Source organism: Leopardus geoffroyi, chromosome A1, assembly GCF_018350155.1.
Source record: "Leopardus geoffroyi isolate Oge1 chromosome A1, O.geoffroyi_Oge1_pat1.0, whole genome shotgun sequence".
NCBI lineage: Eukaryota > Metazoa > Chordata > Mammalia > Carnivora > Felidae > Leopardus > Leopardus geoffroyi.
This window is the reverse complement of record NC_059326.1, coordinates 79578925-79600217: the sequence shown is the minus strand read 5'-3', so window position 1 is coordinate 79600217 and position 21293 is coordinate 79578925. Positions and strand designations below refer to the sequence as shown.

The window sequence follows — 21293 nt, the reverse complement described above, 5'->3', positions numbered from 1 at the left end:
GTGTTACCCCTCTACTTTGAGAGCAGGGTGAGCGACAGCCCCACCTGCCATGAAGCTTGACTCTCATGGATGGTACACATCTAGAGAATTGACTCAAAATAATAAGTTATGATTATGAATAGGGTGGTAACTATGTTTTTATAACTCGGGGCTAATCCTTTTAGAAATGTGCAAATACCCTAAAAGAGAAGACGGGAGAGGTGTGCCGTGTGGTTGCTAAGGAGCAAACAGCTTTTAGGGAGCTTAAGTCTGGCGGGATGGCGTCGTCTCACCGATTAAAGTGTTTGCACCAACCCTGCAGGGTTTCGCGAAGAACGTGAATGTTTGGGCGTTCGAAACCGCTGTTTGTGGAACGGTGGGTTGGTATGAAGAGGCAGCACCGTGGGGAACTAACTACGGATTTTGATAAATGACTTTTGTGGCCAGTTTGGGGAGCCCAGCTGTCCCCTGTTCTGTGTGTTTTGGCGGCTCTGTTCTTCAAAGAGATGATTGTGGTGACACGCGCAAAGCTAGCAAAGCGCGGGTCACTTTTTTCTCACCTCTCGGATTTAATAAACCTGTTCGTCAGAGGAGCCTTAGAGGTGTCCCTCGAAGATCCAACCAACTGATGCTGCAGGCACTTTGAGAAACCCGCACCTGCATTCCCTGGCTCACTGAAAATTATGGCGCGCCCATGATACGCGCACGCATTTATTTTTCACACGTGAAAAGTTTGTTGACAAGAAATAAAGTAAACAGTTTAAGTCTGGGGAGGCAGGCCCGACTTTCCCTCCTCAGGGCCAAACATCGTCAGGAAAAGGAAAATTAGCCCCCAAGCCCACCCTCCTTACCCCAACAGCGGCAGCTACAAAAGTGCCCTCCCTCCAGTGAGGGGCGTGGCTCCCCTGCTGCCTTGAAGGTCTGATTTGGTGTCATAAAGGCAAACACAAGGGGATTTGTTTGTGCTTCCTTTTCCTCTTTTGCCCCTCCCCTCGTCCCCCTCCCTTTCCCCCCCATCTCTCCCCATCTCTGTCCTGTCTCACCATCTCTCCCCCTTCTCCTCTGTCTCTCCTGTCTCCCTCCATCTCGCTCCCGCCCGTGGGGTTCCCTCCAGGCAATGTCCCAGTCAGGTAGATTAGACCTGGTGGCCTTCTCTGACACCACTTGGTCTTTCCTCCTTACGCAAGTCTGCGCTTGGTTTCCAGAATACCCTCGCGCTGTCTCTGCCTCGCCCCTGCCCACTGTGTTTAGTCTCTTGGGCTGGTCCCTTCACTGACCACACCTCTGCAGGCCCCTGGCCTCGGCTGAATTTGTGATCTGGGTGCACCCGCCAGCGCGGTTCCCTGCGGACTCCTTGAACACGCGCTGGGGTGGCAGGCGAGCACTGAAGTTCAATGTGCCCAGAACCGAGCCCCCTGCCCTCCAGCTCACTGTCCTGCCATCACCCCTGCCCACTCGATGGCAGTCCGGTTCTTCTTGGTGCTTGGGACAGCAGAGGTGGGGGGCCTCCCGCTGGCCCTCCCCCAGGTGGGACGCTGTGGTGGGGCTCCTTTGCCACCGTATTGGTGGCCAGATCCCGCTGGCTTCCTTCCTCATGGGTCTCCCTCCCCTGCCTTCCTTCCCTTCTGATGATTCTCTATTCAGAAGCGCCGTGATCCTTGAAGAAAGTAGGTCAGATGTGTCCCAACTTCACTCGGAGCAGAAGTCTGTTTCCTGAAAACCGACCTGGTTTGTTTCCCGCTGCCTCTCTGGAAATGCCTCCTGGCCACGCCTGCGTCCACTGTGGACAGGGTTTCCCCGGTCCCCCCGTGGCCCACAGCCCGGTGTCGCCTACCCACGTCGCCACCGCATCGCCACCAAGCATGGCTCCCCGTGCGTGGCCACACTGCCTCCCCGCATCCTGGGGAGCCCTGGGCTGTGCTCCCCACGGCTGACCCTCCCCCGGGTCCTCAGTCACGTGCAGCAGCCCGGCCCCCCATGCTCCCTCACTCACCCACACACCTGCCCTTGCATTTCTCTGCCTGGTCTGCCTCCTGCTTCCCCTGGGCTTTGGAGCTGCATCCCACATAAAGGCTGTGAACCCCAGTCCCTGCTGTGTGGACTGTCGCAGGGGGAGGAGGGCATCCTCTGTTGTGACAAAATGGGACATTCCTTTTCTGTCGTAAACAGGACTCGTGTTACAGAATCTTGCAGGGGGAAGCGGCCGCCCCCCATGGGGCTGCCCCCCATCCCCTTCTCAGAGCTGAGCTCCCTGAGGACGCTCCTACAGGCCGTCACTTTCCTCTCCTTGAGCTAGTCTTGCTTTGCTGTCTTGTGACTGTAGGAGCCAGGCTGTCTGCCAGAGGTTAGAGAAACATCTCTAGGAGAACGCTGATTCTGGCGTGGAAGATGGACAGAACCCCAAACTGAAGCTATCAGTGGCCCGAGTCCCCCAGCGCTGAAGCCAACTCTATATCTCAGGACGCACCGTAGCAGACACGTTTCCTTGTCACGAAACTACTTGGGTCCTGGACTCCTGCCCTCCTAGTTACACACGCAGGCTCGCGCACACGATATTCAGGAGGGACGTCCCGTAGACATGTCTCCAAGGAACAAGGCAGCCCTGATGATGTTTCTGATGACACAGTGACCGACGGTGTGGAGGCCACACCTTTCACGGCACCCGAAACCCTCCTTGCGCTGAATCCTGGCCTTCCCTGATCTCTCCCGAATTTTATAAATGCTAAGTAGGGGAAGAAAGTAGCTGGATTTTACTCTCAGTGACTCAGCTGATTCCTTTACGAATTTATGAATTTACTTATTTATACTGCTATCTACTTCCGTGTGTAAGTGGTGGGGTAATCTACCCTTTGGTGGAGAAACATAATTGCCTTCATCAGGGATTACCAATCGTCGCTATATTTTGCGTTTCATAGGTTAAGCCCCTATACACTTGACTTTACAGGAAACAAATGGATTTCCTAAAATCATAAAGAAATATGTTTATTTAACATAATCCAAGAAGTTCATGGATACAGTCCAAATTATAATTGAAAACTGAAAAGGAAGCTTTGAACTAAAATGTCCATGAAACCAAGGAAGTAACTATGACTTAACTCCATTATTTTGGGTCTCAGATGCATTAACCGTATGTACTTACCCAGAAAATTAATCTTGGCCTTAGTGAATATCTTAAATACCACTACGATCCGTTTTATTTTTATTTTTGTGGGGGAGACAGAGTATGAGTGGGGGAGGGGCAGAGAGAGTGGGAGACAGACTCTGAAGCAGGCTCCAGGCTCCCAGCTGTCAGCACAGAGTCCCATTCGGGGCTCGAACCCACAAGCCGTGAGATCATGACCTGAGCCAAAGTCAGACGCGTCCTTAACCCACTGAGCCCCCCAGGCGCCCCTCTGATTCTTCAATTTTTAAAAACGAAATTCAAAGTTGCGAATCAGGGTCCGACGTGGGAACCCTCGGCAGCATGATCTTTGGTGGCCTTCAACTTTCGGCCACCGTGATTCTGCAAAAATATATGAATTAAAACAAGTCTCAGCGTGTGAGTTGTTTGCACTTGTTGTCAGCACGGTGAGGGGTGGGGGTGGGAGGCGGGACGAGAAGAGAAAGGAACAGGTTCCGGATGGAGGTAAGGAGGGAGGAGGAGATAGTGGGACATTGTCCTCCGTGATGTCTTCTATCCCACACGACCTCCCTAGATTAGCTCCGCACAGTCGTTTGGGGGGAAGAAGCCACGACTTCTTAAAGGCCTTATGAAAGTGTGCGTCTGTATAACAGAGCCAGTGGATGGGGGAGAGTGGCCGCAGGCCTGGGGAGACTGGAATCCTTGAACTCTGTGCCACTGTGGCCGGGGAGGGGGCGGGGGACGGGGAAACTCGGGGCCTTTGCAGAACCCAGCCAGCCGGCAGGCATTCCTGAATCCGAGGAAAACACTTTAATTAATATGTAAAACAGCAGTGGGAAGAAAAGCTAGGTTAATTTCCAAACCACATCACTCCAGGCAGCAGCGTTCAGGTTATGAAACCCTGGGACACTTACAGGAGTTCCTGTTTAAAGGCACAGAGGTGCTTTTGTGTGTGACCGGCTCCTGAGGTGCTCCGAGGCCCCTTTATCTGCCCCCCACGGTGGGACTTCTCTTCCTGTGCTTCAAAACACTGCCTTTGCCTGGCAGGCTGTTGTTTTTTAATTTGCAATGCACCCTCCGCTCTGTGAAACCACCGCAGGGGCTCCTGGGGCTGGCCGGCTGTTGTTTGGGACTGGCTGAAAGCAGCTGAAAGCGGGTGTAGACTGGGGGGTGGGGGGCGGCTGCTGGCTGGCTGGCTGTCTGCTGCTCCCCTGTGTTCCCTCTGCCCACCACCTTCGGAAGGTGGGGAGCAGGCCCTCTCACTGCTCGGGAGGCTTGCTCTGTGTTTGCCTGAGGTGAGACCTGGGTTCATGTCAAACCCTGGCCCGGGCAGGCCGGGTCGCATTCCCACTGTGCCAACACCACCAGCCTCTGGCCGAGAGGAGGATCCTCCAAGGGGATGGAAGGCTGACAAGCCTTCCCTAGACTGAACTCAAACAGAGTCATTCAGTGCTTGAACGGTTAACCCAACTAAAGCTGCTCAAGAACCGGCCAATCGGTGAGGGACTCCCCGCTGTCTCCGTGGCCCAGAACTCCGACCCCCCCCCCACCCGTCCCCCAACTGGTCCATAGACACCCTGTGTGGGCGGGGGGGCGGAGCCAGGAGCTTGGAGTGCTGCTTCAGCCTTCCTACCCCTCGGGGCATCCAATAAGGACATGTTCTTGGGTCACGCACTCAAACGTGTCCCAGAGGAAAGCACGTTTGCACACACACACAAAGTTTGCACGCGTTTCCAGGATTTCTCGCACGCCCGGCCCAGCTCAGGTGTCTCCCCTCGACTCTGCCCCTCACTGCCTCATGCCCCGATCATCTCTGTAAACCCCCCAGCATCCAACACTGCTTCCTGCCCACCCACCATGCTGGTGGGCTTGTCCTTCTGCTTTCCTGAGGGCTTCCGTCCTGCCGCAGGAGGAAGGCCCAGACACAGGCTTGGCATCGCATCCCTGGGGAGCGTGTGCCTTGCTCCGGGCCTGCCCAACACTGTGGGTTTTCCCGAGCCCATGCCCCTTGCTTCTGCCCACTCACCCTCCTCTCACACCCTCTGGGAACACTCCCTGATCCTTCCATGGAATGTTCTACCTCCAGGAATCCGCCAGGAGCCCCCGCGTTTCCCTTCCTGAGCACTGGTTCCGGCTCAGGGCCTCACCTGACTCTGAGCTTTTGCAATGACAGTTTCCACCTCCTGTGTCCTTGTGTCTAAACCCCCAACACAGTGGCAGTCCCCGGTTTCCACAGGGAAGGCGCCTGTTTGAAGCTGGGTTTCAGAGAGTGCAGTGTTCGAACCTCATTAGACACGTGTGGGGGGGTGGTTTGAAGGGTTGGCAGAGGAGGTGCAGGGCGAGAGCTACAGGGGGTTCCCTACCCTGACCGCACCCCCCCACCCCTGGGAGGTGCCCCCATCCCAAGGACGGCGGCTTTCCCATCAATGTCCTCACTTTCCAGCTTAGCTAGGCCCCCGTGGCCCCCGTGGCCCCCTGTGCAAGAGCGACTCAGCAGCCTCTGGATCAGCAGGTCCAAAGGACACTGGTAAGCCCACAGCCCGTGACCTCTGAGCAGTGCCTTAAACTGCTGGCCACGTCCTGCTTCTCTGGGAATGCCACGAGGTGGACCACCGGGGGAGTGAGCAGGACCCCGTCCTCTGTTCCCTTCACTCTGGTCTCCGGGGCGTCTCTCTGGGGCCTTGGCTCATTGAGGATGGGTCTCATTTCCAACCCTTCTTCAAACACCTCACTTTCTATCATTTTCTCTTTGCTAGAGTTTCATGTCATTTCTTTTTTTAATGTTTATTTATTGTTTTGAGAGAGAGCAGGGGAGGGAGAGAGTGAGTGAGAGAGAGAGAGAGAGAGAGAGAGAGAATCCTAAGCAGGCTCCACACTGCCAGCCCAGAGCCCAATGCGGGGCTCGAACCCACAAACCGTGAGATCATGCCCTGGGCCGAAATCAACAGTCGGACGCTCAACCAGCTCAGCCCCCTGGGTGCCCCTGAAGTTTTATGTTGTTTTGGTGATGGAATCATCCGATGGCCAGACCAGTTCTGCCCGCCTCTCTGTGGCCCAGGCTCCTGGATGGCCGCCTTCTGGGAGTGCTCCCATGTATATGCCAGGCAGTGGGCACTGCACATGCCGTGGGCCCCACCATGCCGCCCCCACGGGGTCCGACAGTGCCTCCACCTGCATGGCTTCCAGCCGCCTCTTTCTTGCAAGCATCGAGGGGATGCCTTGCCTCCCATATAAACAAAACAAACCTGGACACAGTCTCAAAGGAACCCCTGCACTGAAAACGTATCATTATGAAATAATTAACTTCCCTTGCAACTTACAAAAAGCCTTTAAGCTCATTTTGTTTTTCATGAAAGTGACTCAAAACTATCTTGGTTTTTTCTTTTTTCTTTCTTTCTTTTTTAATGTTTATTTTTGAGAAAGAGACAGAGGGCACGATCAGGGAAGGGGCAGAGAGAGAGGGAGACACAGAATCCCAAGCAGGCTCCAGGCTCCGAGCTATCAGCACAGAGCCCAACATGGGTCTCAAACTCATGAACTGTGAGATCACGATCTGAGCCAAAGTCTGACGCTCAGCAGACTGAGCCACCCAGGGGCCCCTGTTTTTCTTTTCTTTTTCTTTTTCTTTTTCTTTTTTTAATTCCAGAGAAAGAGAGAGCGCTAGTAGGGGGAGGGGCAGAAGGAGAGAGTGAGAGGATCTCAAGCAGTCTCCACACTCAGCACGAGGCTCGACGCAGGGCTCGATCCCGGGACCCTGGGATCATGACCTGAGCCGAAATCAAGAGTCAGACACTCAATCAACTGAGCCACCTTAGCGCCCCTTGTTTTTCTTATTATAATCAGAGTCTAAGCAAAAAAATAAAAAATGAGGAGTTCGTTGGCTCATGAAACAAAAGCTCCATGGATAGGTCTAGAGTGGCTGTCTTTCAAACACCGTGAGTCGAACTCCCCTGGAAGGCTCAGGAAGAAACGTGGCTGAGTCCCGTCCACAAACTTTCTCATTCAGTGAACCTGGGGTGGCCAGGAATTTGCGCTCCCAACGAGGTCCCTGGTGTGCTGCGTTACCTGCTCCCGGGACCCCCACCTCGCCATCCAGGCCCTGCCGGACGCCCCGTCCCATGATAATCCCGGGAACCGCTCTGCCCTCTTCCCTTCTCCACATGGGGCTCCTCAGTGCTGATGTCCTGACCCAGTAAATTCCAGGCCGTCCCGGCCTTACGTCTCCTTCAGAGTTCACAATTTCAGGAAGAGATTTCCCCGGCATCCATATGAAATTTCCCAGAATGACACTGGCCGTGCCTGGATCACACGCTCATTCTGGGAGCAGTCGCTTGGGCACCCTGGGGGGTAACCTGACTCTGCAGCTTGGCCCCAGGTCTATGCTGAGGCGACAGCTTCCTTCCTGGCAGCTCTCAAGTGCACCCACATTCGGAAGCCTGTTTACGGGAGACAGTGTAGGGCAAACAAAACGTGGTAAGTACCAATGCATACTGAGCTGGGCAAGGTACTCGTCTCTCTCGGAACTGCCTTTCCCTTCTCCAGGCAACTGGCTCGATAATACCCACATTTCAGGATCCTTTGTGGGGAATAGAAATATCACGTGCTTGGGGCGCCTGGGGGGCTCAGTCGGTTAAGCATCCAACTTCTGCTCAGGTCATGGTCTCACGGTTCATGAGTTCGAGCCCCTCGTCGGGCTCTGGGCTGACAGCTCGGAGCCTGGAGCCTGCTTCGGAATCTGTGTCTCCCTCTCTCTGACCCTTCCTCGTGCACGCTCTGTCTCTCTCTGTCTCAAAAATAAATGAACATGAAAAAAATTAAAAAAAAAAATCACATGCTTAAAGCAGCCATCGTGCTGCCTGCCACATAAAATATATGGAATAGAGGAAGTTAGATGTTAACGGAAAATGGCTCTGTCCCGGACTCCCACCTCTCCCAGGAAAGGAGGTCCATTAGATGCCTGGTAACAGATGGGGGGGTGGGGTGGGAGGGGGGGAGGGTGATTGAGGAAACCCCCCCTGTCATTGGTCTTCACCCATCTGTCGCTCCCCGAGCGCTGACCATGCCCTCTGCGACCATGCATGTGAGGGCTGGGGTTCTCCACTGGAAAAGGATTCAGGGGTTTGAGAAACACTCCTCTGGTTAACACCTGTCAGGTATCTGCGTCCCTTTGGCCAGAGATGCTGGGGTCACAAAGGGGCTGCCGCCTGCTGCTAAGGTCCATTTTTGTGCGGCTCTCACCAGCTTTTCCTTGCTGAAGTCTCTGCGTGCCTTCGGGTGTTCACGCGCGTCCTGGGGTGCTGCGAGGGGAAACCTTCCCTCCTGTGTCAGCTGATCATTACAGCTCTAGAAATCTTTCTTCCAGACCTCTCCACTGAGCTCCAACACGGAGAGCTCCCCCGTGGGGCTTAGACTCTGGTCATTAGGGCACCCAGCTGTGGGGCACAGGGATGTGTCCCCTACCTCCATACCCTTTGCTTCTCAGTTATGAACTCCCATCTGTCGCAGGCAGCAGCCTGGAGGAGGGTGACGGCCGTACCTGCTGTTTACTGAGCACTTACTATGTGCCGGCACTGAACCCGGGCAAAGCCTATGAGGTAGGCGCTCAGATTCAGATGAAGAAGCTAAGGCTTGGTGGGGATGCCGCCTCCTCGGTGAAGCCCACCTCGCAAGGTGCAGTTTGGAGCTGGAGACCCAGGGGCTCCCTCTGGGAGGCGCCGGGCTGGGTCCGTGAATGCCCACCTCGTGCCCCCAGAGCTGGGGCGTCAGCTAGCTCCAGCCCCGGGCTGGGTCTCTCTCTCCCTCTCTCTCTCTCTCTGTCTCTGTCTCTCTTTCGTGAAGACCTTGGAACATGACGTTGTTGATGTTGTTCTGAATTGGGTAACATGTAAATTCCCTCTCCCTCCAATATTCACAGAGCTTTCTGGCAGGCGCCGGGGACTCACTGCCTGGTTGTTGCCATGGGTGATTTCCTCAGATCCCTGCTCTGGGCCCAGGGCCATAGCCCGATTCACCACGCTCAAGAGATGCCTTTGTTAGCGCAGAGGCAACCTCAGGTGATCCCCGTGTTGGCCCACCTCTGATGCTAAGCACCAAAGTAATTTATAAGTTGCACAGGGGAAGGCCCACCCGTCTGTTTTCCTTGGGAGTGACGGCGGGCAGCTGGGTGGGGGTCCCTGCTTCACCCCGCTCTGCTCTCATCAGACTGGAGGTACGCTTGCCTGGATGGGGGGTCCCGCCAGATGTCATTGGTAAGCACGTGACTTAGAAGAGCCTGAAGATTTAATAGTGGCCTTCAAAGCCGGGAGACCCGCCATTGCTAATCGGAATCCGTCAGGAAACTCAGAACACCACTTCCTCCCCTGGAAGACGTATTTATGTGCTTGAGTTCCAGGTTGATGCCTTAGAAAAGTTAAAAAAAAAAAGCAAGTCACAATGCGGGGGGCCCTCCGTGGTTTCATGCCTTCCCCAAAATTCTGCTATGGCTCCGCGTATGACTCCGAACCAAGGGAATGAATGAACGCGTGATCCGATCTTGATAAAATCAAACACTCGAGAAGAAAAATGACAGTCCGTATGCAATCGGATTTCTATCCGGGGCCAATCTGAGCTTCTTAAAATTGGGGGACTAATTGGAAAACCTTCGCAATGTAAGGAGAAAGTAAATCACAAAGTTTTGGGTTTTTGAGCCCACCGCGGAGGCAGCAAATTACCCGCCTGGGAAGACTCCGAATGCTAGCTCTTCTGCAACCAGTGCCTGCGTGTCCCATGGATGCCGAGGCCCTGTCTGGACCTGATGGGTTCAGGTGAGTGATGGCCGATCGGCTGACGCTTCGCTGGACATCTGCGGGGGAGAACAAGGCCCGCCTTATACTGCCACCGCAGACCGTCTCCTTAGGCCACCTTCCTTCCTTCCTTCTTTTCCCTTTCCCTTTTCCTTTTTGGGAAGTATCCCCGAGGAGGGGAGAGATCCCACTGCCATTTGACGGGGTGTTGAATTTAAGGAAGTCTGGACGGACTAGTAGAAGCCTTGTGATTGAATCTTGCCTATTAATGAAAGTCCATATAAATCAAGGCTCACCCGGCTCTTTTATGAATAAAATATTACACCTGGAGGCAGAAGGAAGGTGCTATATTTTACTATCTTCATTAATCTGCAAGTTTGCTGTTCAAGGCAGAGGCCAGCCATCGCCGCCAAGAGCGGACGTTTCCTTCTGGAGTGCTGTTTTTCTCAGATCAAGAGGATGTTCTTTCTTTCCTACAAAGAGACTCTTTTCTCTGATAAACACCTGACTTCACGTTTTTGCGCATTTACAAACCTACTTAAGCATACTGAGGCTCAGGGGTTGGCTGAGTGCCTGCACCCTACCGTCAGGCGCTCCGTATTTTATCACGATTATGTTTTCGTCAGTCGTCGTCAGGTCAGCCACGTCGTCATGAGAAAGACCATCGTGGGGTCCTTGTAGCAGCTGGCCAGGTCCACAGGCACACGGCCCAGGCTGCTTGTCACGGTCCCAGGCCAGGCTTTATAAACAAAGGCACGAAAGAGACATCGGGCGTGAGGTCCGGGCTGCTGTGGCCGTAGTTGTCGTAAACTCTGGGAAATTCAATTCGTTAAATATTTTGGCACGGTCCAATCAAACACGGTTCCTGACCTAGTTTGACAGTTGTTCAGGATGTGATGTGCAGTTAGGTGATTTCTCTTTTAAACTATCTTATCATCCAAGCAGATTCTTCCATGTGGCCATCTGCACGGTTTTGCAGTTCTCAGCTGTTCTCGGAGCTGAAAAAAAAGTCCTGCTGTAAAAAAAAATCAATGTACTTCTCTCACAGAGACATAGATTTAACACGTCACCCGAATAGAGGCCACAGAAATACCTAAATTGATAACACTGATTATATCTCCATTTGACTGAGAGATCTTCGGGTAAATAAAACATGGCCCGATGTAGGGTCAGGTGACTGTTTTAATAACAAACTCAGCAATTTTAGCAAGTAGCGTAAGAAACAGCATTTTCTCACTGAAAAAGATTTTAGACCTCTTTCCTATAGTAACGTCTCATTGGGACGATTCTCCTGGTGTTTCTGAAACCGTGGTTCTGTTCATAGTTTCAAAAATAAAAGCTCTGAATTTGGGTCTGCTTGGGGTTCCACAGATCAGCGCAGCGTATTTTGGTTTGTATTTGAGGTTCCGTCTGGTACGTGCCCCAGGAGTTGGTGCCACGTCTGTGGGCAGGACCCACGTTCATCGGAGCAGGGGAACAACAGGAAAGGCTGGAGTGGGGCACGCCCACCGCGCTGGCGTCCACACCCCTGACCCTGCCTCGGTGGCTGGAGAGGAGAGCAGGGTTCTCCACTCCTCATTTTCGGGGGGAACCTAATGAGAGGCAGTGTCAGGCGGTGGAATAAATACGGGGATCAAGACGCCGACCTTCACTCCCAGCCTCAGACACACCTGCACACAGGCCTAGACATACACCTGTCACTGCGTGCTCAGCCCTGGAGCAGTGTGGGGGGTTCCCACGGGTGAGGGGCTGACCGGGCTCAGCTCAGTGTCTCCCTCCAGCCAGGCAGCCCTTCCGCGTCCGTCCTCCGTCCGTGAGCTCAGCAGTCACGAGAGCTCTGGTGTTGGGTGTATTGCCCCCTGTGTCCGCATATGGGGAAAATCAGACTCAGAAAGAACTCCGATTTGAAAGTCTTATTACGACGATAACAGGTGGAGTTCATTCAAATGCTCCTGGGTTCCCAAGGGGCTCTTCTGCTTTCCATCTTGAGGCCTCCGTAAACACAGGTAGAAGGTAGCATATAAAGTGTAAGCGTCAGCATTTTTACGGGCCAAACATCTGTAAAAAACACAGCAGTGTAATCACAAAAATCTTCTGTAAATCAAATATTTTGATGCGGTGAAACCAATTAACAGCAACCCTTTTTCCTCTGAAGACAGCCACGTTGTTGGCCTATCAACACGATCATATCCAAGAAACCTGCTCTTTCTTGAAAACGTGTTTCCTCATTGGTGCTCCAAGAATGGCTCTTTTTTTTTTTTTCCTGGATGAAAAACAGACTCTGGGGCCACTTTAGTTTTTTTCACGGGAAGCGGGCTGACCCAGAGGAACGGGGAAATGGGTTCATCCAATCAAGTAAATCCCAAGTGCGAATGGAGACTCCATCATGATCTATGGATAAAACGAAATTTCTCTAAGTCTGCACTTTTCATCGGCTCTGGATTAGTTAAATCAAGCAGGGGACTGCTTTAAGCTGTCAATGCCAACTGATGAAGAAAATAAACAAAGGAAGTAATGAAAGCTGCAGAGATTTAGAGGATGATAACACTCTTAAGAATGTAGTTCGCTGTAGAGTTTTTTGGTGTTTCGCTTTTGCTTTTAGACGTTCTGTTTTGGCTTCTTCATTGTTTCTTAATCAATAAAATTAAATTTAAACATTCAATCACTTTTAATCATGCTTTGATCTCTCTCTCTCTCTCTCTCTCTCTTTTTGTATTTTGCTACCAGTTGGACCCACGGTTCTGACTCACCTTCCTTAGCCACATCTTCATGGATCATCACAGTGATGCCTTAAGTGAACAAAATAGTCCCTTTGAACCGTGGCATAGGTGAACGGCCTTTTGAAATAAACACACACTCTGGCACAAGTGCAGCCAGAAATAAACCAAACGAATCGACAGCCAAATAAAAAGCGATTGGTTCAATTGAGGTACATTTGCCAAATCAAGACTGCCAGCTGGGAAATTCTTACACGTTTTCCGAAGTGACTGTTCTATAACATGTTGAGGCTGTGTGGATCTGTAAGTAACCATTGCTCTGATATTTAAAGAGGCTTGTTCTTTTATTTTTCCTTCCTGGAACAGAGGATCAAGAGCCCAGGGTTTACAGACTGAGAACGAGAAACCAAATCAAACAGTGGCTTATTCTTTAAAGTAAACAGAGCAAAGGCTATCGGTGGCGGATGGAACCAAGAGCTAGTTCCACACAAAGAGGAGATTATGAAAACAAAAATCTCTTCCACTGAAAGAGTTACCTTTAATTACTGAACTGCTTTTAATGTTTTTTATTCACACAGAATTTTAAGAGTCCATGGTGCTGACAAGTGCTAATGAGAAAACAGGAAAGACGGATGTATAGATTTGGGGACGCCCTGAAAGTCAGCCCTATTTCCCCCTCAGAGGAAACCCTGCTGAGAGCCCTCCTCTTCAGGGTAGCCCCCATCCCTCCCTGGCCATCCCTACCCTCCTCTCCTCTGTATTCCTGAAACCCACCAGGACGAGTGGTCAGTGCAACATGATGCCGCTCAGCGTAGCTCTTTCTCTTTAGCTGATAACTTGACGGACAAAGACAGGGTTCATATTTGAAAAAATGAAATAACAAAAACCAGAACAATTTAAATAAATTTTTATAATGTTTACCCATTTTTGAAGGAGAGAGAGAGAGAGAGAGAGAGACAGAGTGTGAGCAGGAGAGGGGCAGACAGCGAAGGAGACACAGAATCCGAAGCAGGCTCCAGGCTCTGAGTTGTCAGCACAGAGCCTGACATGGGGCTCGATCTCACCAACTGAGAGTTCATGACCTGAGCCGAAGTCGGACGCCCACCTGACTGAGCCCCCGAGGCGCCTGAACCAGAACAATTTTGATGAGCTGTGTTCTGTTTTGTGTGTTGTCCCCGTCGCCCCATCTGGGCTGAAGGGAGCGGGGCGGGGGGGGGGGGGGCGCTTTCTGGCTGTGTCCTTCCCCCATAGCCCCCAGCGCCATGCTGAGTCAATAGTGAACGATGGATGGATGGTTGTGGAAATGTGTCCAGGTGATTGCACTCTGGCTTTAAAAGTTTATTCAGGTATTTGGAACAAGATCACAGGCTATCTCCAACAGGTAGTAAAATTTGATCCTTGAGCCAACTAGCCAAGGGTGAGCAGGCTGTCGGAGTCATGCCTGCGGGCCAGTTGTCAGAGAACTTGAACCCTGTTCTGGGTTACTGTGTGTTTCAGATGCTAGGGCTGATCTCTGAGGTCTGTGTGTGTTGTGAGTCTGACTCTGGCTGGAGCCCTTCTGGGTCTTATCAGGTTCTGAGCTCTCCAGCACAGGATCCGTGAAACATGGCGGAAGTGTGTTGCAACGGGGACTGGGGGTTTTCTGGTGAGATCCCGTTGACTGTCCCTTACCAGAAGTCCTTAAACGAGTATGGCCGAGGAGGTGATGACCCTTTGTTAACAAAGGTACTGCTGACTCACTGTTCACCCTAAAAGCAAATTCTTGCTTTGAAGTCCAACATTTCTCGTAAATATCATGCAACCTACTAACTTTCTTCCTGTTCGAAAGCAGTAGTCTCTCTCTTTTACTGTTTTTTTTTTTTATGAAGTTCTAGTGACATACTCAATTTCAGTTGTACACGGGAGACCAGCTATGAATTAATTCTAAGTGTAAAGCTGAACTTTCATGTAAATATAAGCATAGTCTTTGGGCCCTGGCGATAAGCACCAGGATAATACATCCCCATTAGATGATGGCCACGTGAGGGTGGTATCACAGCATTAGAAAATAGATTTGCTATAAATACTTATTATTTGTGTATATATTACATGTATTTAGTGTATATGTGTGATACAAGGTGTATGTCATACATGATATTATATACGTAATTATTATATTGTTATATATGAGTATTACTATATAAGTATATATATATATGTGAGTGTACATATGCACACACACGTCTATTTCAGTCTGTTCAAATCAAACGCAAATGGAGAACAGATCTGAAAGTTCTTCGAGCAGACAGAAGCAGTGCAGTTCTATAAGCAAAGCTTAATTTATTGTATTTTACAAGGAAAGTGAGGCTAACTTGACTTGGGTCTTGGTTATGGTCTGCAATTATAAGCACAACTTAAATTGTTCCCCCAAACTGATATGGACTAACCACTAACTGATTTCCGCTGACTTAAGAAAATGCTAAGTTTGCAACCAGTCCCTGTGAAGAATAAACACCGCCTGCACTCTGGATGAGCTGCTTCATAACGAAATCCCTCGAGCCTCACCCCATGTTTTGGTTTGAGTGTTGTGTGCACAATAAACTCTTACTGATTACTATGTCAGCGATTCACTGGTTGTACTTTTTTTCTTTGCTGAACTTTGTACAAGTCCTGTTGGATACATTCCTTTTTTTTTTTTTTTTTGATGTTTATTCATTTATTTTTTTGAGAGAGAGAGAGAGAGAGAAATTGCAAGTGGGGGAGGGGCAGAGAGAGGGAGGCAGAGAATCCTAAGCAGGCTCCTCGCGGTTAACACAGAGCCCAACTTGGGGCCCGAACTCACAAATTGTGAAATCAAAGTTGGACACTTAACCGGCTGAGCCACCCAGGAGCCCCGGATATATTCATTTCTCTGGAAAATACGTGAGTTTTTCATCCCCCCAAAACATTGGCCTCACACAAGTGCCCTTGAAATATTTAGGTTGTTGATTAAAAAATAATGAGCCGTGAAAAAAGCACGATTTGTGTTCAGTTTCTCAGTTGTCTTTAATTCCTTTCTTTGTCTTAAAGAATTCGATTTTAAAATATTTCCTCCTTCTACCCCTCCCATAAGTCACCATCAGCTGTGAATCAGGTTCCAGGAACAAGAGAGGCTGTGTTATCAAGTCAATGGGAGACTTTCACTGTCTTTTTTTCTGGGTTTCTTTACTTTCTCTTTTTCCAAAGTCTTGCTGTGGAATCTCTTGTAACAAATCAGTCAGAGGCCCGGTATAAGTGATCTGTTCCCCTGAGTGTGCTGTTTGCCCAGAAGAATTTCCAAGAATTCCTTCAAAAAATAAAAGGAAAAGCTGATTTTGTAGGGAGCAGAAGTAGCTCTTGGGCCACATACAATCCTATTTCCAATCAGCACGTGGTATTGGCTACGTTGAATTGGATTGTGTGTGCCTGTGCGTGTGTGTGTGTGTGTGCGTGTCCCATGGATGTTATAAAAGGACATTCTGATTGCTCATTTTTTGAGTGGTAATTCGATCATAGCTAGCTAATAGGTGTGTATGAAATAATCGTCGGGTTCTTAGGAAAATGGGTTTGGCCTTCAAAATACGGCAGCTTCTCTTGCATTAAAATCAAACAACATAGGACACAAGCAATGTTCTAAGCATGACCAGGTGTCCACGGAGTGTCTCCCACCCCCATGAATGTTGCTATGCATGTGGCGACCAATGTAACCTGATTCAAAACCGATGGTTTCCTCCGGGTCCTCAGGAGGTCCTGAGGAGGGGAGTGTCTACAGCAAGGTTGGGTCCTACATGGTCAGGTGGCTTTTCAGCCTTCTCAGGGAGAAGCGCCCATCTCCTGCAGGTCCCTAGAATGCCAGGGGACGTCCCCAAGGGTCCAGAATCGTGCCTGGGACTCCACACAACTGCAAGAAGCAGAACACCTTAACGCTTTCCTTATGCATACGATGTGCGGGCTCTGAGCAGGGTTCTTTAGGTACATTACCCCACTGAGTCTTTATTCCAGCTCCAGAACATTCAGCCTTGGCCAACCTTGAGCTTCAGAGAGGTTTTAAGCTGGCACATGGGGGAGATGGGAAGGGAACCCAAGTCAGTATCTGTAACTTGCCTTCTGAGCTTAATTCCTCCGTGACTGAAGTCCTTGCTTTGTCGTCGCATTCCCATGGGGCTGGGCTGGGGACTATTGATGGGTTCCCTTGTTCACACCTGCAATTTACTCCCTTCCTCGCACCCCTCACCCCAACGGGCTGGGAGCTCTGTCAGCCCAGCCCTGCTGGGTACCAACCCTTAGCAATACTTATACCCTGCCCAGCATTCACGCATTCGCTCCTGCACATTCCCTCTCCCCCCGTAAGTCACCTGTTACCCTCAAAGATGTCATGCACTTCCTTGTAGTGAATGACCTCTGCTCCAAAAATAATCACAATAATAATGGTAATAATAACAATTGCTATTATTATTTATAGCATCAGTGTTATGGGTTGAATTGTGTTCTTTCCAAATTTGTATGTTAAAGTCCTAACATAGGAGATAGGATCTTTGTGGAGGGAATCAAGGTGAAATGAAATGGAGGGTGGGCTCTGATCCAGTATGGCCAATGTCCTTGTAAAAAGGGGAAATGTGGGCGCAGAGGCTGCACAGAGGAAACACGATGCGGAGAGATGGGGAGAAGACGGCCGGATGCACACTACGGACAGAGGCCGGTGACGCGTTCTCCCTCTCAGCCCTCATCACAAACCAACCCAACTTAGCACCTTGATTTCGGACGCTGAGCATCTCAAAATGTGAGTGAACATATTTTTGCTGTGTAAGCCCCTTGCCTGTGAGGCTTTGTTACCACAGCCCTGGCAAGGTGATAACAACAGCAATAACTAAAAAAGTTATATGTATGTATGTATACGGATGTGTGCACACACATATATATGCATATGCCATGTACTCTACATCTTTAGTGCAAGGTGCTGTGCAAGATTCTTTTTATTTTTTAACGTTCATTTATTTTTGAGAGAGAGAGAGACAGAGCAGGAGAGGGGGAGGGGCAGAGAGAGGGGGAGGCACAGAATCCGAAGCAGGCTCCAGGCTCTGAGCTAGCAGCACAGAGCCCGACGTGGGGCTTGAACTCACAGGCCGAAGTTGGACGCTCAACCGACTGAGTCCCCCAGGCGCGTGCCTGTGCAAGATTATTTCAATGCAGCATCTCCTGAAATCCCCCCCAATGATCTAATGCCCTTGGTGATGCTGAGATTTAGAGTTAGGAAACTCGCCCAAGACCACACAGCCAGCAGGCGGGCCATCAGGCCAAGCCCGCAGTTTGCATTCGAGAATGCTGCCTGTCACCAGCATGGCGGGCCATTCTCTGTTTGCCGGATCTGAGCCCCGGGTGTCCCCGCCGTGAACTGCTCCTCTGTCTCAAATGTCAACAATGTCGTCAAAACAACAATGATTTTTTTCAAATCACTAGTGTTCAGAGGACATTAAATTAAGTAGGGGTTCTCATATTCCCGGTCTCCACATAGCAGAAAAATCTGTTAGGATGAAGAAGGTAATCTCATTAGTAAGCCGTTACCTTGGAACTGAAGGGCAAGTGTGGTTGCTGTTGTTTCTGGAAACAGAGGGGTTTGGTCCTGAACAAAAGCTAGCCTGGTACAATGTAGTATAGATGCTTTATGAATAGGTCACTGTTTACAACGCACAACTCAGCGTTGCTTCAGAATCGGCCTGGTTTCCCGTCCTGCAGGCCGGGGTTGGCAGTGGGAAATTTGTGTGTGACAGATCTCGGGGAATTCATGTTGAAGTGGAGGGTTTCAGCCCCCAGTCCTCATGGGGGCAACTGAAAAACATCTTTTTCTCTTGGCAGGTCAGCCTAGAAATCGCTGTGGGGGCAGAAGGAGACAGAGGCTTTGACCATCAGACGCCACAGATTATACATCATATATTTTGATCGGCACGTGTTAGCAACATACCTTCCAAACACACCCGTGTGGGGTTGAACCGTGTCCTTGGTAAGTGGGTCTTCCTACTGTTCCACATTTATGGCTTTCTGTAAGACTTACTGATCTCATACACACAGATTTTGATGCAGAGATTCGGGGAAATCAGAGTAGATTTATAGTATTTATACAGTTAGCTAATAGAACCTCCTCTAAAGTCTTACAGCGAAATCTTACAGCAAGAGATTACTTCTAATTTTCGGTGGCTTTCATCAAACCGGATCAATTGAATTATGATTCTTGTTGATTTTGTGAAATTCTGGTACCAGCAGGGTAAAGCGGTGAGACCACGGGTTGCGCTGGTCCTCAGAACATACTTATTTCCCTTGCCTGACGTAATATTTTGAAATGTTTTACATAATGAGAAGTCGAGCCCCCCTAAAATATGGCTGGTTTCACCAACTGGTTTATGCATCTGAAAAATTATTCTTTCCCAGCAGTTAAGATTCCACAGTGAGGCCTTTGGGCAGAGAGAGGACCTGGTGGAAAACCGCGGAGCATTGTGGGAGAAACATGCCCAGGGCGGGGAGGGGCAGGGATTTCTGTGATGGACGTTACCCCTCTGGCAAGTGAGAGGAGCACCAGCCATAAATGCTGCTTCCTCCTCAATGGATGTGAGCCTCCTGGGCAATCAGACAACCCTGGGGAGAAAGGAACCATTTCACTGGGGCCAAAGGTCACATTCTGTGGGAGAGAAACCAACGAGAGAGATCGCGATTGGTCCAAGGCCACGCGACCAGTAAACGGCAACACAGAGATTCTACACCAGGTTTCCTGATCGTCAGTTCCGTGTTTTCAACAGAATGCCACCGTCACTAGTCACTTCCTAGTCAGAGCCGGTGAGCGAGCGCCACAGGACGCCATCTTGAAGGGCGGTGGGCGGTGCGTGCCCGCGGTCACCTTGTCCCCGTGCCTGCCGCACGGTGGGAGCTCCACCACATCTGTCAAATTAAAGCTCGAAAGAGTAAACACGTTTTCTCTTCATGATTATTTTTAAGTAATTCTGATATTCCTTTAACAGTACTAGTAGTCTTGGCCTTCCTGTTGCTCGTGAATAAGGTGGCCCCAAGTAGAAAATAAGGAAAACGAAGCAAAACCCACCTATATTTGGCTCCTTGTTATTAGTGAGATGAAAGTTTTGTGGCAGCAGAAGACACAAATCTGTGGGGAAATGGAGTTGGGAGGTCACCCTGATGTCTCCTCTCTGTGCTGTAAGGGCTGTCCATCGGCACAGATGAAGTGGTAATATTAACAAAAAAACAGGTATTTACAAAGCCCATACTCAGCTACTTTTGAAATTCTTTTTAGAAAAATGTTTATTTATTTTTAGAGAGAGAGAGAGAGCAGGGGAGGGGCAGAGAGAGAGAGGGAGAGAAAATCCCAAGCAGGCTCCGTGCAATCAGTGCAGAGACTGATGTGGAGGAGTTCGAACTCACAAACCATGAGATCATGACCTGAGCTGAAATCAAGAATCAAATGCTTAACCGATGGAACGACCCAGGTGCCTCTTCTACTTTTGAAAATCTTTTTTCTCTTTGAATGTTTATTTACTTTTGAGAGAGAGAGAGAGAGAGTATGAGTGAGGGAGGGGCAGGGAGGGGCAGAAAGAGAGGGAGACGCAGCATCCGAAGCGGGCTCCAGGCTCTGAGCTGTCAGCACAGAGGCCGATGTGAGTCTTGAACCCACCAATGGTGAGATCATGACCTGAGCTGAAGTTGGACGCTCAACCGACCGAGCCACCCAGGCACCCCTACTTTTGAAATTCTTAAAGCCATTAGGATCTACCAATATCCTTACAGACCCAAAGAGGCAATTAAATTTTGAAAGGTTTGTTCAACCCAATTGCCTCTGAGAAGTCAAAAAGGGAAACATGAAAGAAAACAAAACAGAAGAAAAAGACCCAACAAATTATTTTTTCTGTGTAGTTTTGTTCCAAGAAAGACAGGTTTCTGTTCCAAATTGATCAATATAAGTAGATACTTGAGGGTAATAAATAAATACTACATCTGGGGCAGAGACAAACATTAAAAAATAGAACTCTGGGGGTGCCTGGGGGCTGAGTCAGTTGAGCATCCGGCTCTTGATTTCAGCTCAGGTCATGATCTCATGGTTCGCGAGTTCAAGCCCCAAGTCAGGCTCTGCGTGGACAGCGTGGAGCCTGCTTGGGATTCTCTCTCTCCCTCTCTCTCTCTCTCTCTCTATCTCTTTGCCCCCCCCCCGAAATAAATAAGTAAACATTAAAAAGAAAAAAAAAACAAGTCTGGAAACATGAGGATGTGCCATGCAGTGTCGTGACTGGGGTTCCTGTCACTGCATTGTGTGTTTGACAGTTGCTAAGAGAGTAGACCTTACAAGTCCATGTCATAATGAAAAAAAAAAAAATATGTTTGTAACTACATAAAGAAAGAAAAAAATAGACTCCTGAGGCAGAAGAGAAGCCGATTTCTCTATTCTTGCATCAGTGCGGTTTTGTGGGGGGTCTTAGCTGCGTCACTGGAAGCGTGAGGAGTTTTCAGCAGGCAGATTTCTGTTGACCGCATCCCTCACCTTAAGACGAGCTTCCTGTTCTGTCAAAATCCGACCTCAAGGGCACAGACACCCTTCAGGGATGGTCTAAATGGGTTTGAAGCAAAAAGTCAATAATTCTCAATGGTGTTAGGGTTAATTTTGTTTCCCTCCCCTCCCCCCACGCTTATTCAAATTGCTGCCAA

General features: G+C 49.9%; 1 long non-coding RNA gene across 1 annotated transcript; it reads right to left on the bottom strand.

Annotated features, from left to right (window-relative positions):
* Window positions 1-15598: 15598 nt before the first annotated feature.
* LOC123599719 lies at window positions 15599-19339 on the bottom strand. The gene is made up of 2 exons (XR_006713274.1): window positions 18159-19339; window positions 15599-15903 (listed from the first exon to the last, which is right to left on the bottom strand). It is a non-coding gene; the product is annotated as an uncharacterized LOC123599719 (long non-coding RNA).
* Window positions 19340-21293: the final 1954 nt, after the last annotated feature.